Source organism: Mustela lutreola, chromosome 2 (assembly GCF_030435805.1).
Source record: "Mustela lutreola isolate mMusLut2 chromosome 2, mMusLut2.pri, whole genome shotgun sequence".
Classification (NCBI taxonomy): Eukaryota; Metazoa; Chordata; class Mammalia; order Carnivora; family Mustelidae; genus Mustela; species Mustela lutreola.
In genome coordinates, this window is record NC_081291.1 from 105,066,098 (window position 1) to 105,079,687 (window position 13,590).

Here is a 13,590-nt window from a genome sequence, read left to right on the forward strand (position 1 = left end):
GTTAAATGTCCGTACCACCCAAAGCAATCTACAATGTAATCTCTACCAAAATATCAGTAGTGTTTTTCAACACAAATAGAACAAATCATTCTAAAATTTGTACACAAAATTTTAGACAAAATTTGTACACAAAAGACCCTAGCTAAAGCAAACATGAGAAAGAACAAAGCCAAAGTATCACAATCCCAAATTTCAAACTATCCTTCAAAACTGCAGTGGTCAAAACAGTATGGTACTGGCACAAAAACAGACACATAGATCAAGGGAACAGAATAGAGCATCCAGAAATCAACCGATGCTTATACAGCCACTTAACCTATGACAAAGGAGGCAAAAATATTCGGTAAGAAAAAGACAATCTCTTCAGTAAATGGTGCTGGGAAAACTGGACAGCTACATGTAAAAGAATGAAACTGGACCACTTCCTTACACCAGATACACACACAAACTCAAAATGGATTAAAACCTAAATGTGATGGCTGAGACCATAGAACTTCTAAAAGAAAACATTGGCAACAAACTCTTGGACATCAGCCTTAGCAATATTTTTTTGATCTGTCTCCTCATGCAAGGGCAACAAAAGCAAAAATGAACAACTGAGAGGATATCAAATTTAAAACTTTTGCATAATGAAGGAAACCATCAACAAATGAAAACATAACCTACTGAAGAGGAAAAGATATTTGCAGATGATATATCTGATAAGGGGTTAATACCCAAAATATATACAGAAGTCACGCAACTCACCACTAAAAAGAAAACAATTGATCTGGTTAAAAGTTGGGCAGAGGACCTGCCTAAAGAGGTATTTTGCCACAGAAGACATACAGATGGCCAAGAGACACATGAAGAATGTTCAACCTCACTCATCATCAGGGAGCTACAAATCAAAAATACAGTAAGATATCACCTCACACCAGTTGGAATGACCAGTATCAAAAAGATAAGAAATAACAAATGTTAGTGAGGCTAATAAAAGGGAATCCTTGTGCACTGTTCATGGGAATGTGAACTGGCGTGGGGACTGTGGAAAACAGTATGGCGGTTCCTCAAAAAATTACAAATAGAACTACCCTATGATCCAGTAAATCTACTTCCAGGTACTTACCTGAAGAAAATGAAAACACTAATTCAAAGAGATACATGCACCCTTATGTTTATTGCAGCATTATTTACAATAATGAAGATATGGAAGTGATGTAAGTATCTATCAATAGATGAATGGATAAAGAAAATATGGACAACAGAATATTACTCAGTCATAAAAAATAAGGAGATCTTGCCATTTGTGACAACATGAATGGACCTAGAGAGTATTATGCTAAGTCAAACAAGTCAGACAAAGACAAGTACCACACATTTTCACTTATATGTGGAATCTAAAAAAACAAAACAAATGAATAAACCAACAAAAAATAAGCAGATTCATAAATACAGAACTGGTGGTCGGTTCCCAGATGGGAGAGAGGATGAAGGATGGGTAAAATAGGTGAAGGGGATTAAGAGGTATAAATTTCCAGTTATAAAATAAATAAGGAATAGGGATGAAAAATACAGCATAAGGAAATAGTCAATGGTATTGTAATAACTTTGTATGGTGACAGATGGTAACTGTACTTATTATCATGGTGAGCATTTCATAATGTATGTAAATATTGAATCACTATGTTATACACCTGAAACTAATGTAGTACTCATTGTACATCAGCTATAATAAAAAAAATATTTAAAAAACTATATGAATATTTCTCTTTATAATATGTATAGCATGTTTATAATGGCTATATAAATAATCTCTTACTAGGAGGTAAGTAAACATTTACCAATTGAATTAGATAATTCTAGACATTTAGGTTGTTTCCAATTGCTCACTCTTTTAAATCCTTGATGAACATCTTTTTGCCCATAACACTCCATATATTGAATTATTCCCTAACAGAAGATTCTCCCAAAGTGGAATGACTGGGTCAATGGAAATCAAATTCTTATGACTCTTAAGGAGTACTGACAGATTTCAAAGGATTTTTTAATTTACTCACCCACCCACAGTCCTTCATGAGAAGGACCTTTCCATCATGTTCTCATTAGCATTAGGTCTTGTTAATTTCAGAAGCGAAAAGAGTTTGGTTTGAATCATACCAATCACTAGATTGGTGAACGAAAGGACCCTGGTCTTTCAGCTCCAGTGTTGCCAAGTGATACTGGTCATCCTTGTGCAGGGGTCATGCTAATCTTACTCCTATGGTTCCAATTTGAGTATCTGTGCTGCTGAAGGGAACACACCAAGTGATATTGGTCAACAGGCTACTCAGCCCTTCCGACCATCGTGTTTCCTCACTTACAACATGGCAACTATGAGATCTAACATGCTTATGGGCTTGAGGATGAAATAAGAATATATTCAAGATGTTTGGTCTCCAGACAAGGGTAGTCTCCCTTCCTCTTCAGCACTATGTGAGAATTAATATTTTCTGTATCACGGGTCTTCTTGCACTTTCTCCTCTGTCAGTCATCTGTGCATGTCCTTTATCCATGTATCTGTTGGGTTTTCAGTGTTGTTTTTTGTTTGTTCTTTGTGTTCTAAGTAAGCTCTACACCGAATATGGGGCCTGAACTTATGTCAAGATCAAGAGTTATGTGCTCTCCTGATTACACCTGCCAGACACCCTAGTTTTGTTTTGTTTTGTTTTTAAAGTAATTGGTATGAGGTTTGGAGCATCAACATACGTATTAACCTCCTTGCATCGTATCTGCTGTAAATCTGTCGTTCTCATTTGCTTTTTTTTTTTTTTTTTAAAGATTTTATTTATTTATTTGACAGAGAGAGACCACAAGTAGGCAGAGAGGCAGGCAGAGAGAGAGAGGAGGAAGCAGGCTCCCTGCTGAGCAGAGAGCCCGATGCGGGACTCGATCCCAGGACCCTGAGATCATGACCTGAGCCGAAGGCAGCGGCGTAACCCACTGAGCCACCCAGGCGCCCCTCTCATTTGCTTATTAAATATTTTTCTTTATACCCTGTTCTTAGTTTGTATAACAACACTGTCCCTCTGTTAGCTAAGAATTGAGAGGTCTCTGATAACACTGTTTACATCAGATAAGGGGTTCCTTCTCTGAGATTTTAGAATTTTATGTAAACATATTCCAATGAATTAGCAGAACCTGTGGATAAATAAGGAAACTGTTCACCCAAATATTCAAGTGCTCTTGAGATCCTTTTAGTCTTTGGATCATCAGGCTTTGCAAGGGATACTTCGGAGATGGTGCTGATGGTGATTGCCCTGTTTGAGGCTATCCGGCATCTTTGACCACCATTCCATGTGTGGGGGCTCTTCATCTCTCCAAGAAAACAATAATAGCACTTAGTGCCCACTGAGTGCCTACAATATGCCAGGAAATATGCTAGGCCGTGTGTGTGTGTGTGTGTGTGTACATATACACACACATATCCTTCAACAATTCTGAAAATTATATATTTTTGTCCTCATCTTATTTGTAATTTTTTATTTACATTTTTAAAGATTTTATTTATTTATTTGAGAAAGAGTGAGCATGCGAGCAAGGGGAGGGGCAGAGAGAAGAAGCAGAGAATCTCGAGCAGACTCCACACCCAGCATGGAGCCCAATGCGGGGCTTGATCCCAGGACCCTGAGATCATGACCTGAGCCGAAGCCAAGAGTCGGGATGCCTTAACCGACTGAGCCACCCAAGGGCCCCATCATCTTATTTATGAAAATTAATAATTTTATTGTTTTTATTAAAATGACTCATCCTTATTAAATAAATTCAAGCAACATGGAAAAGTCTGAGGAGGAAGGGAACAGCCACCCACAATCCAGTGAGAAGTGTTAACACGTGGAGGATGCCATGGGAGACATCTCTGTCCACGCGTAGACTGATGGAGAGAGAGGGGGTGGAGGTAGATAGATGGATAGGGATAACTGTATGAGATAATATAGATTCTTGTTTTCAAATGGAACAAGACATTTAGTTTAGTTTTTTTTTTTTTTAAAGATTTTATTTATTTATTTGACAGACAGAGATCACAAGTAGGCAGAGAGGCAGGCAGAGAGAGAGAGAGAGGGAAGCAGGCTTCCTGCGGAACAGGGAGCCCGATGCGGGGCTCGATCCCAGGACCCTGAGATCATGACCCGAGCTGAAGGCAGCAGCCCAAACCACTGAGCCACCCAGGCGCCCCTAGTTTTTTTTTTTTTTTTTTTTAAGATTTTATTTACTTATTTGACAGAGAAAGAGAGATCACAAGCAGGCAGAGAGGCAGGCGCAGGGCAGTGGGAGGCAGGCTCCCTGATGAGCAGAGAGGCCGATGTGGGGCTTGATCCCAGGACCCTGGGACCATGACCTGATCCGAAGGCAGAGGCTTTAACCCACTGAGCCACTCAGGTGCTCCAAGACATTTAGTTTTTAATTGGAATTAACAGAAGAAAAAATCAACTGGGGGTAAAAATGAAATGATTTCTAAACTTAAAAAAATAGTTTCTTTACTATAAGAGATACTATTTCCCAAAACACGCCTTTAAGAGAAAGGAAGGAAGTACAGGCCTACCTTACAGGTATTGCAGGTTCAGTTCCAGACCACTGTAATAAGGTGAGTATCAAATAACGTGAATATCACAATAACCCAGGGGCGCCTGGGTGGCTCAGTTGGTCAGGCGACTGCCTTCGGCTCAGGTCGTGATACTGGAGTCCCCAGGATCAAGCCTCCCATAGGGCTCCCTGCTCAGCGGGAAGTCTGTTTCTCCTTCTGACCCTACCCCCCACCATGATCCTTCTTTCTCTCATTCTCTTTCTCCCAAATAAATAAATAAAATCTTTTAAAAAATAAAGTGATTCAAACTGCTATTTTGGTTTCCCAGTGCATACAAAAGTTATATTTATGCTATACTGTAATCTATAAGGTGTGCAATACCATTATACCAAAAAGTATACATACCTTAATTTAAAAATACGGTATGGCTAAGAAATGCTAACCAATATCTGAGCTTTCAGCAAGACATAATATTTCAGCTGGCAGAGGGTCTTGCCTTGCTGTTGGTGGTTGCTGACTGATCAGGGTGGTGGCTGATACATCTCTGGCAGCTGTGGCCTTACACAATGTGTTTCTTTCTTTAAAGATATTTTTATTGATTTGAGAGAGAAGAGGGGCAGAGCATAAAAGAAGTGGGAGTGGGAGAGGGAGAAACAGACTCCCCACTGAGCAGGGGGCCTGATGTGGGAATCGATCCCTGGACCCTGAGATCATGACCTGAGCCGAAGGTAGATGCCTAACTGACTGAGACACCCAGGTGCCCACAAAATGTATTTCTTAAATAATAAGACTTGACAATGGAAATTACTCCTTGATCTATGTGCTCAGAATGGATGTTGTGTGAGCAGACAAGAAAATGGTGTGAATCTCCTTGGAGAGCTCTATCAGAGCTTTTGTGTGACCATGTGCATTGACAATGAGCAGTAGATATTTTGAGAGGAATCTTTTCTCTGAGCAGCAGGTCTCAATGGTCGGCTTAAGATAGGCACTAAACCACATTGTAAACAGGTGTGCTGTCAGCCAGATTTCGTTGTTACATTTATGAAGCACAGGGAGAGTAGATTTGGCATAATTCCTAAGGTCCTTAGGATTTTCAGAATGGTAAATGAACATGGGTTTCAACTTCAAGTCACCAGCTACATTAGCCCCTAACAAGAGAGCCAGTCTGTCCTTAGAAGCTTTGAAGCCAGGCATTGACTTCTCCTCTCTAGCTATGAATGTCCTTGATACATCTTCTTCCAACAGAAGGCTATTCTGTCTGCATTGAAAATCTGTTGTTTAGTGTGGCCACTATCATGGGTTATCTGAGTTAGACCTTCTGGAGAACTCGCTGCAGCTTCTCCATTAGCACCTGTTGCTTCCACTTGCACTTTCATGTTACGGAGACGGCTTCCTTCCTTAAACCTCATGAACCCACCTCTGCTGGCTTCCAACTTTTTTCCTGCAACTTCCTCACATCTATCAGCCTTCCTAGAATTGAAGAGAGTTAGGGCTCTGTTCTGGATTAGGCTTTAGCTTAAGGGAATGTTGTGTTGACCTACCCAGACCACTCAAACTTTCTCCATATCAGCAGTAAGGCTGTGTCACTGTCTTATCATTCATGTGTTCACTGGAGTAGCATTTTTAATTTCCTTCAAGAACTCTTCCTTTGGGGGAACCTGGGTGGCTCAGTGGGTTAATCCTCTTCCTTTGGCTCAGGTCATGATCCCAGTGTCCTGGGATGGAACACTGCATCAGGCTCTCTGCTCATCAGGAAGCCTGCTTCCCCCCGCTCTCTAGCTGCCTCTCTGCCTACTTGTGATCTGTCTCTGTCAAATAAATAAATAAAATCTTAAAAAAAACAACAACAAAGAACTCTTCCTTTGTATTCATAACTTGGCTAATTCTTTGGTACAAGAAGCCTAGCTTTTGGACTCTCTTAGCTTTTGACACGCCTTCCTCATGAAGCTTAAATCATTTCTAGCTTTTGATTTAAATAGAGAGACATGTAACTCTTCCTTTCTCTTGAACACTTAGAGGTCATTGTAGGGTTATTAGTTGGCCTAATTTCAATACTGTTGTATCTCAGGGAATAGGGAGGCCTGAGGACAGGGAGAGAGATGGGGAAATGGCCCATCAGTGGAATAGTTGGAACACATGCAATATTTATCAATTAAATTTGCCATGTCATATGGGCAACTATTTATGTTACCCCCCAAATTATAATAGTAATATCAAAGATTACTGATCACGGATCACCATAACCAATATAATAATGAGAAAGTTCAAAGTATTGCAAAAATTGGGGTGCCTAGGTGGCTCAGTCTGTGAAGTGTCTACCTTCAGCTTGGGTTGTGGTTCCAGAGTTCTGGGATGGAGTCCCACATGGGGCTCCCTGCTTGGTGGGGAGTCTGCTTTTCCCTCTCCCTGCTGGTTCTCACTCATTCAAATAAAAAATAAAATCTTTAAAATACTGCAAAAATTACCAAAATGTGACAGAGACATGAAGTGTGCAAATGCTGTCGGGAAAATGGTGCCTATACCCTTGCTCGATGCAGGACTATAACAAACCTTCAGTTTGGAAAAAACACAGTATCTGCAGGGCACCTGGGTGGCTTAGTCAGTTGAGCTTCCGACTCCTGATTTTGGCTCAGGTCATGGTGGGGGGGGGGGTAGTGGTGAGAGCGAGCTCCTCATCATGCTCTGTGCTGGGGCGAGGAGCCTGCTTAAAATTCTCTTTCTGTCTCTAACCCTCCCTGTATCTCCCCCCACCCCACCACTTGTGCTCTCTCTCGCTCAACAAACAAAAATGCAATATCTGAAATGTGCAATAAAGCACAATGCAATAAAATAACATATGTGTGTATCGTGCAAGCCCCTAAGATACAGTATTTTAAAAACTTATTAACTTCAAACAGTATGGATTGATCTACCCGCTGCGAAAACTGAGGGGAAGAGCATCCCATTCTCCCACACTTACTAGTTTGGTTACTGACATTATTTATGCTTTCTCAGGGTTTTGTAACATTTCTATTCTATTCCTAGATTTTAATTCTCTTTCTTCTGTCTTAGTTCTAATCTAAACTGTTTCAATACTTACCCTCATGGCTTCTTCATTCCTATGTTCAGTATTTTGATTTTTCTCTTGGCGGGCAGGACTTCACCATGGAGCAATTTCTTGGGTGCTGGGTTCCTTAAAATCTTTCCTTTTAGACAATCTCTGCCTAGTTCTTTCATGAAGTGAGTAACTTTGTAGATATTGCTTCATTGAAGGGCAATGAAGCAATATCTACAAAGTTACTCACTTCATGAAAGAACTAGCTTTGCATGTACTCACTTCATGAAAAACAAGCTTTGCATGTTGTTGTGAAGTCTGAGATCAGCTTGACTCTGTCCTGTTGAAAGGGACTTCCTTCTCATATTTGAGACTAACCCAGCTTTAAAAATGGGGAAAAAAGGGGGTTCCTGGATGGCTCAGTGAATTAAAGCGTCTGCCTTCGGCTCAAGTCATGATTCCAGGGTCCTGGGATGGAGCCTCACATTGGGCTCTCTGCTCAGCAGGGGCCTACCTCCCCCACTCTCTCTCCCTGCCACTCTGCCTACTTGTGATCTCTGCCTGTCAAATAAAAAAAGAAAGAAAGAAAGGAAGAAAGAAAGAAAGAGAGAGAGAGAGAGAGAGAGAGAGAGAGAAGAAAGAAAGAAAGAAAGAAAGAAATCTTTTAAAAAATTAAATAAAAATGGGGAAAAAATAATAAAAACAAAAACCAGAGGCAACTATGATGTGAGGGATGCTTTGTCAAGGCTTTACCCTAGTGAGTATCTCATCCGAGCCCAGGAGATGTCTCTGAAGCCTGCAATCTTCTAAGAACTGCACGACCTGCCTTCTGTTTTGTACAACTACCAGGGACATTAGGAGACTTTGAGAAAAGTAACTCAGCCTCATAAGGCCTCAGTTTCTTCTTTCATAAAATGATCCAGGTGGACGTGGTTCTCAGATTCAAAGGTGTTAAAAACAAAACAAAACAAAGCAAAAAAACTAGTGATATGTCCCAGACTTGCAATATGGACACACACACACACACACACACACACACACGGAAGGAAGGAAGGAAGGGAGGAAGGGAAAGGAAAGGGAAGGGAAAGGGGAAGGAGGGAGGGAGGGCAGGAGGAAAGAACTACCATCTGCTATCACCACTGTTTCATAAAATAAAGGACATTTTTATAACTAAAAACAAGTAAAAAGACAGTATCTCTTAAAGACATTGCATTTAAGTTGAATAAATTTCGCTTTTTGAAAAACTGACCACTTACTTCATGCATTTGGCCTCAGCCCAGCAATGACTTCTTCCTGGCCCAGCCCCTCTCGAAAAGAAGGTTTTGTAAGCCACAAGTCGTGATGACCTCACTGCCTTGCTCTCCAGGTCACACCTTTGAGCAAAGGTGAACCTGTTCTTGTTTTCCCAGGTTATGGTGACTATACCCCAGTCCCTTGGTCTTTAGAAAGGAATCAGTCTCAATGTGAAATGTGAACCAACCAAGAAGGAAGTAAAAAAGAAGATAATTCTGTGGTTGGGGTGATGGTGTGAATAGACAAGGAAGACAGAACTTCTTCCTCAATTTCCTTAGTCATCACTGGGCTATATATAGATCAAGTTCCCCCATGGAGTATAACATTATAGTGTATTGCTCAAAATAACTTTTGCCTTATTGATATCATAGTAATAATGCCTTCCAGTGGGACTTGGCAACTGTGAAGTAAGCGGGAGAGAGAGACAGAGGAACAAATATTCTAGTTGTATACAAACAAGGCATTGGTCTCAAGTATGCCTACCAGGGAGCTTGTAACCCACACCTATTCAATGTTGGCTTCAACCCAGGCTAGAGCTAAATGAAGGATCTTATTCTTTAGATATACTTGAAAGATATCCTATCATTTAACCTCTCCACATACCTCTGAATTAGGATCTTAGTATTTCTCTTTTATAGGGGAGGAAACTAATGATCAGAACAGCAAAGAAATTCGCCAAGATATTGCAGATGGAGCACCTGGGTGGCTCAGTTGGTTGGGTTTCTGCCTTCAGGTCAGGTCATGATCCTGGGGTCCTGGGATCGAGCCCTGCCTTGGGCTCCCTGCTCAGTGTATGTGGGGTGTCTGCTTCTCCCTCTGCCCCTCCCCCCTTTTATGCAAACACACACTCTCTCTCTCTCTCAAATACATAAATAAAATCTTTAAGAAAAAACATCTCATAGCTAATAAGCTCTTTCAAACCTACGTCATTCTGGTTCAAAACTCATTTATATCACAAAGCTTCAGCAGCAGGCTTAGAAAATATTAGCCACTACTGAATGTTTCTAATGTGACTTTTTAAAAAAAGATTTTATTCATTTATTTCACACACAGAGAGAGATTACAAGTAGGCAGAGAGGCAGGCAGAGAGAGAGGGGAGGAAGCAGGCTCCCTGCTGAGCAGAGAGCCTGATGTGGGACTCAATTCCAGGACCCTGAGATCATGACCTGAGCTGAAGGCAGAGGCTTAACCCACTGAGCCACCCAGGCGCCCTCTAATGTGACTTTTTATCGAAACAAAACAGCAGCAACAAAACCCCCAACCAAACAAACCTAAAATCACTTTGTTAGAGAACTTCAATGATAATCGTTACTGTTCCAAGGCATTGAACTAGGAACCAAGCCATTCATACAAGCTACAGTTAGACTAGTGTTAATTCTAGAGCGCTGCGCTAGTCAGGATGGACCGAGTGATGCTGCGGCAGGCGACTCCTCAATCTCAGAGCCTTAACAAAACAACAGGACGTTTCCAAGCCCGGAGAGCCAGGGTCCCACGCCAACAGTGGCTCCATCTCAACATGTACTTCCACGATTGCGGAGGCAAGAGAAGTGAACCTCACACATTGGCTTTTAAAGTGTCCTCCCGGAAGGGACACATTTCACTTCCGTTCATGTTTCTTTGGCCAAAGCCAGTCCTGTAGCCGTATTTCACAAGAGGTGGGGAAGTACATGCTACCTTGTGCCTGGAAGGAGGAAAGCTGAACATTTCCTTAGTGAACTACAGAAATCCTCCCCCCAACCTCTAGGCAACCACTCATCTGTTTGCTGTCCCCACAGTTTTATCTTTTCCAGAATGTAATATAGATGGCATTAGCCAGTATGAAGGCTTTTACCTCTGGCTCTTTTTACTTAGCACCTGGTTCTGAGACCAAAGCAGGGGCCTGCCTCCTGTGGTGGTTTGTTCCTTTTCTTCGCTGAGTACTAGTCCATTGTACCCTTGTTCCCCAGCTCATCAGGTGAAGGGTTTCCTAGCGCATCTTTAAAGTTCTTCATCTAGGGGTGTTTGGGTGGCTCGGGCTCTCTGCTCAGCAGGGAGGCTGCTTCCCTTCCTCTCTCTCTGCCTGCCTCTCTGTCCACTTGTGATCTCTGCCTGTCAAATAAATAAATAAAATCTTTAAAAAATTAATAAATTGTTTCATCTACAAATGCCTGCTTGGGCTTTGCTACAAGAGATCCTTGCTAAGCATTCCTGTTCAGTTACACGTCATAGTTGTGCACATGCTTGCTATCAGGGAGTCACCAGTCTGCAGCTCCTAGAGTGACTGAGTCCCTAGGACCTTCAACTTCAGTGTATTTCTTCTGTTGCAATGGTTCATCTTCTCACTTACTCACTCATTCTGTTTTAGCAAATGCCTGTTAGGTGGCATTTGAACATCTAATGTTCAACAGGACAGTCTTAATTCCCACCCTTACAGATATCCAATTTTGGGCTCATTAACCCCTTTGTTATATGGGGAGCAGGAGGAGAGGAAGGAAAGGGTAAATGACAGCAAGTCCAAGGTCTTTGGGGCCAGTTACTAGTGAATCAGCATTGAGATAACATTAATTATGCAGTTATGTCTTTCTTTAGGTGACAGGAGTTCCCTACTGTAGAGAACTGATATATTCTCTTGGTGTTGCATTTCTTTGCTTACAGAGTCTTCTCACATGATTCTCCCTTTTAATCCTCACAACTCTGCAAGGCAGTCATTATTATCCCTGCTTTAGGGATCAGGACTCTGAGGCTCAGAGAGGCTCAGAGAGCTGAGCAACACCTTTGGCCTGAGACCACGATCTGGGAAAACAGCCATGAAATTTAGAGAATGTCTCATATCAGTGGTTGGGCCAGGCCTTGCAGTGGTGCTGTAAGTTTTTACAAGGTAAATTAAAAAAATCAATAAATACCTTTATTCTTGGCATTTCTCTCTCTCTCTCTCTCTTTTTTTTTTTTTTTTAAAGATTTATTTATTTATTTGACAGTGAGAGAGATCACAAGTATGTAGAGAGGCAGGCAGAGAGAGAGGAGGAAGCAGGCTCCCTGCAGGCAGAGAGAGAGGAGGAAGCAGGCTCCCTGCTGAGGATTCATTTTATTGCATCATTTACTGACTAGAACGCCAGACTTAAAGCCCGATGTGGGGCTCCATCCCAGGACCCTGGGATCATGACCTGAGCTGAAGGCAGAGGTTTTAACCCACTCAGCCACCCAGGCACTCCTCTCTCCCTTCTTCTTAAAGATTTTATTTATTTGTTTATTTTGGAGAGAGAGAAGCTCTGTGGGGTGAGTCAGGGTGGGGCAGAGGGGGAAGGAGTGAGAGAATCCCAAGCAGACTCCATGCTGAGTGCAAGCCTAACATAGAACTCAATCTTACAATCCTGAGATCATGACCCAAGTCAAAATCAAGAGTCAGGACACTTAACTGACTGAGTGATTCTGGAGCCCCCGGCATCCCTCTTCTATCTTCCTGAAGTCCATGCTTGCTACATCAGATGGCTACAGGACGCCACAACCCAGTTCTGGGGATTCAGAGCTGTCTTTGACATCTAGGATCCAATACACAAGGACTGTGGTCTACCCCCCTTATTTTTTGTCATTTCCCAAGCAACTGGAACAACTCAGTGTGCACTGATGAAGTCCTTTAAGTCCAAGAGTTTAAACATATTTTTTAGATCTTTGCTTACTGGCGAATCAAATCTGGTCAGATGCACAAGTAGAACAAGTACTCTGGCCAGCTTGTCAGCAACAGACCCACTGTTAGGTCCTAAAACAATACCACGGGTGAGTGGGTCTGTAAATGCTCTGATGTCCTGCTGAGGTGGGTAGGAGAATAAGAGGGGTCAGTTCTGGGGTCCTATTGAAATCTCGGTTGGGACGGGCTAAGAAAGCTGAGTTGAGGGGGAGCTGGGTCAGGAGAGGAGAGTGCAGCTGGTCATGCCCACTCCGAGCTATCTAATGGACTTCTACCCTGATCTAATGTGCCCGAAGTTCACCTTCAGGCACCAAGCTGACATGGTTAGCCTCTCCCAGTGACCAAGGTTTCCATCATACAGCGTCTGAGAGGCTTACCATCCCTGCCATGAGAGGAACTGAAGGAAGCAAATAATTAATGAACATTAATATAACATAATTAACATAATTAATTAATTAATTATGGCCAGGCAGCCATATTTGCAGGCCAGCATGAGTGTATGTCTCATGGTCTGCTGTCTTCATGTTCCACGGATTCTCCCGGCCATGGAGCACAGACATGCTTGCTTCCTGCCCCTTCCCGTCCAAGATGTGAAAAGGTGGCCTGGGGTGGTTGCGGGGGAGGCATTCAGGAGGAAATATTGAACATCTGAACTGGTTATCTATTCTCCAATCCATAGAAAGGAAAGCAAACACCAGCAGGTGTTATACACCTGAATCAGGCTTTTTTATCATTTAGGTCAGTGTGTCCATCCATCCATCCATCATCAAAAGTGCATTTCCGGGCGCCTGGGTGGCTCAGTGGATTAAGCCGCTGCCTTCGGCTCAGGTCATGATCTCAGGGTACTGGGATCGAGTCCCGCATCGGGCTCTCTGCTCAGCAGGGAGCCTGCTTCCTCCTCTCTCTCTCTCTCTCTGCCTGCCTCTCCGCCTACTTGTGATCTCTCTCTGTCAAATAAATAAATAAAATCTTAAAAAAAAAAAAAAGTGCATTTCCTCACTGAGCTGGGCACTAAGGATCCAGAAATAACTCAGTCCCTATGTTTGCCACACAAGA

General features: G+C 42.3%; 1 non-coding gene across 1 annotated transcript; it reads right to left on the reverse strand.

Moving 5' to 3' along the window:
* Positions 1-2,174: 2,174 nt before the first annotated feature.
* LOC131826233 (U6 spliceosomal RNA) lies at positions 2,175-2,281 on the reverse strand. The gene has a single exon (XR_009351488.1). It is a non-coding gene; the product is annotated as a U6 spliceosomal RNA (small nuclear RNA).
* Positions 2,282-13,590: the final 11,309 nt, after the last annotated feature.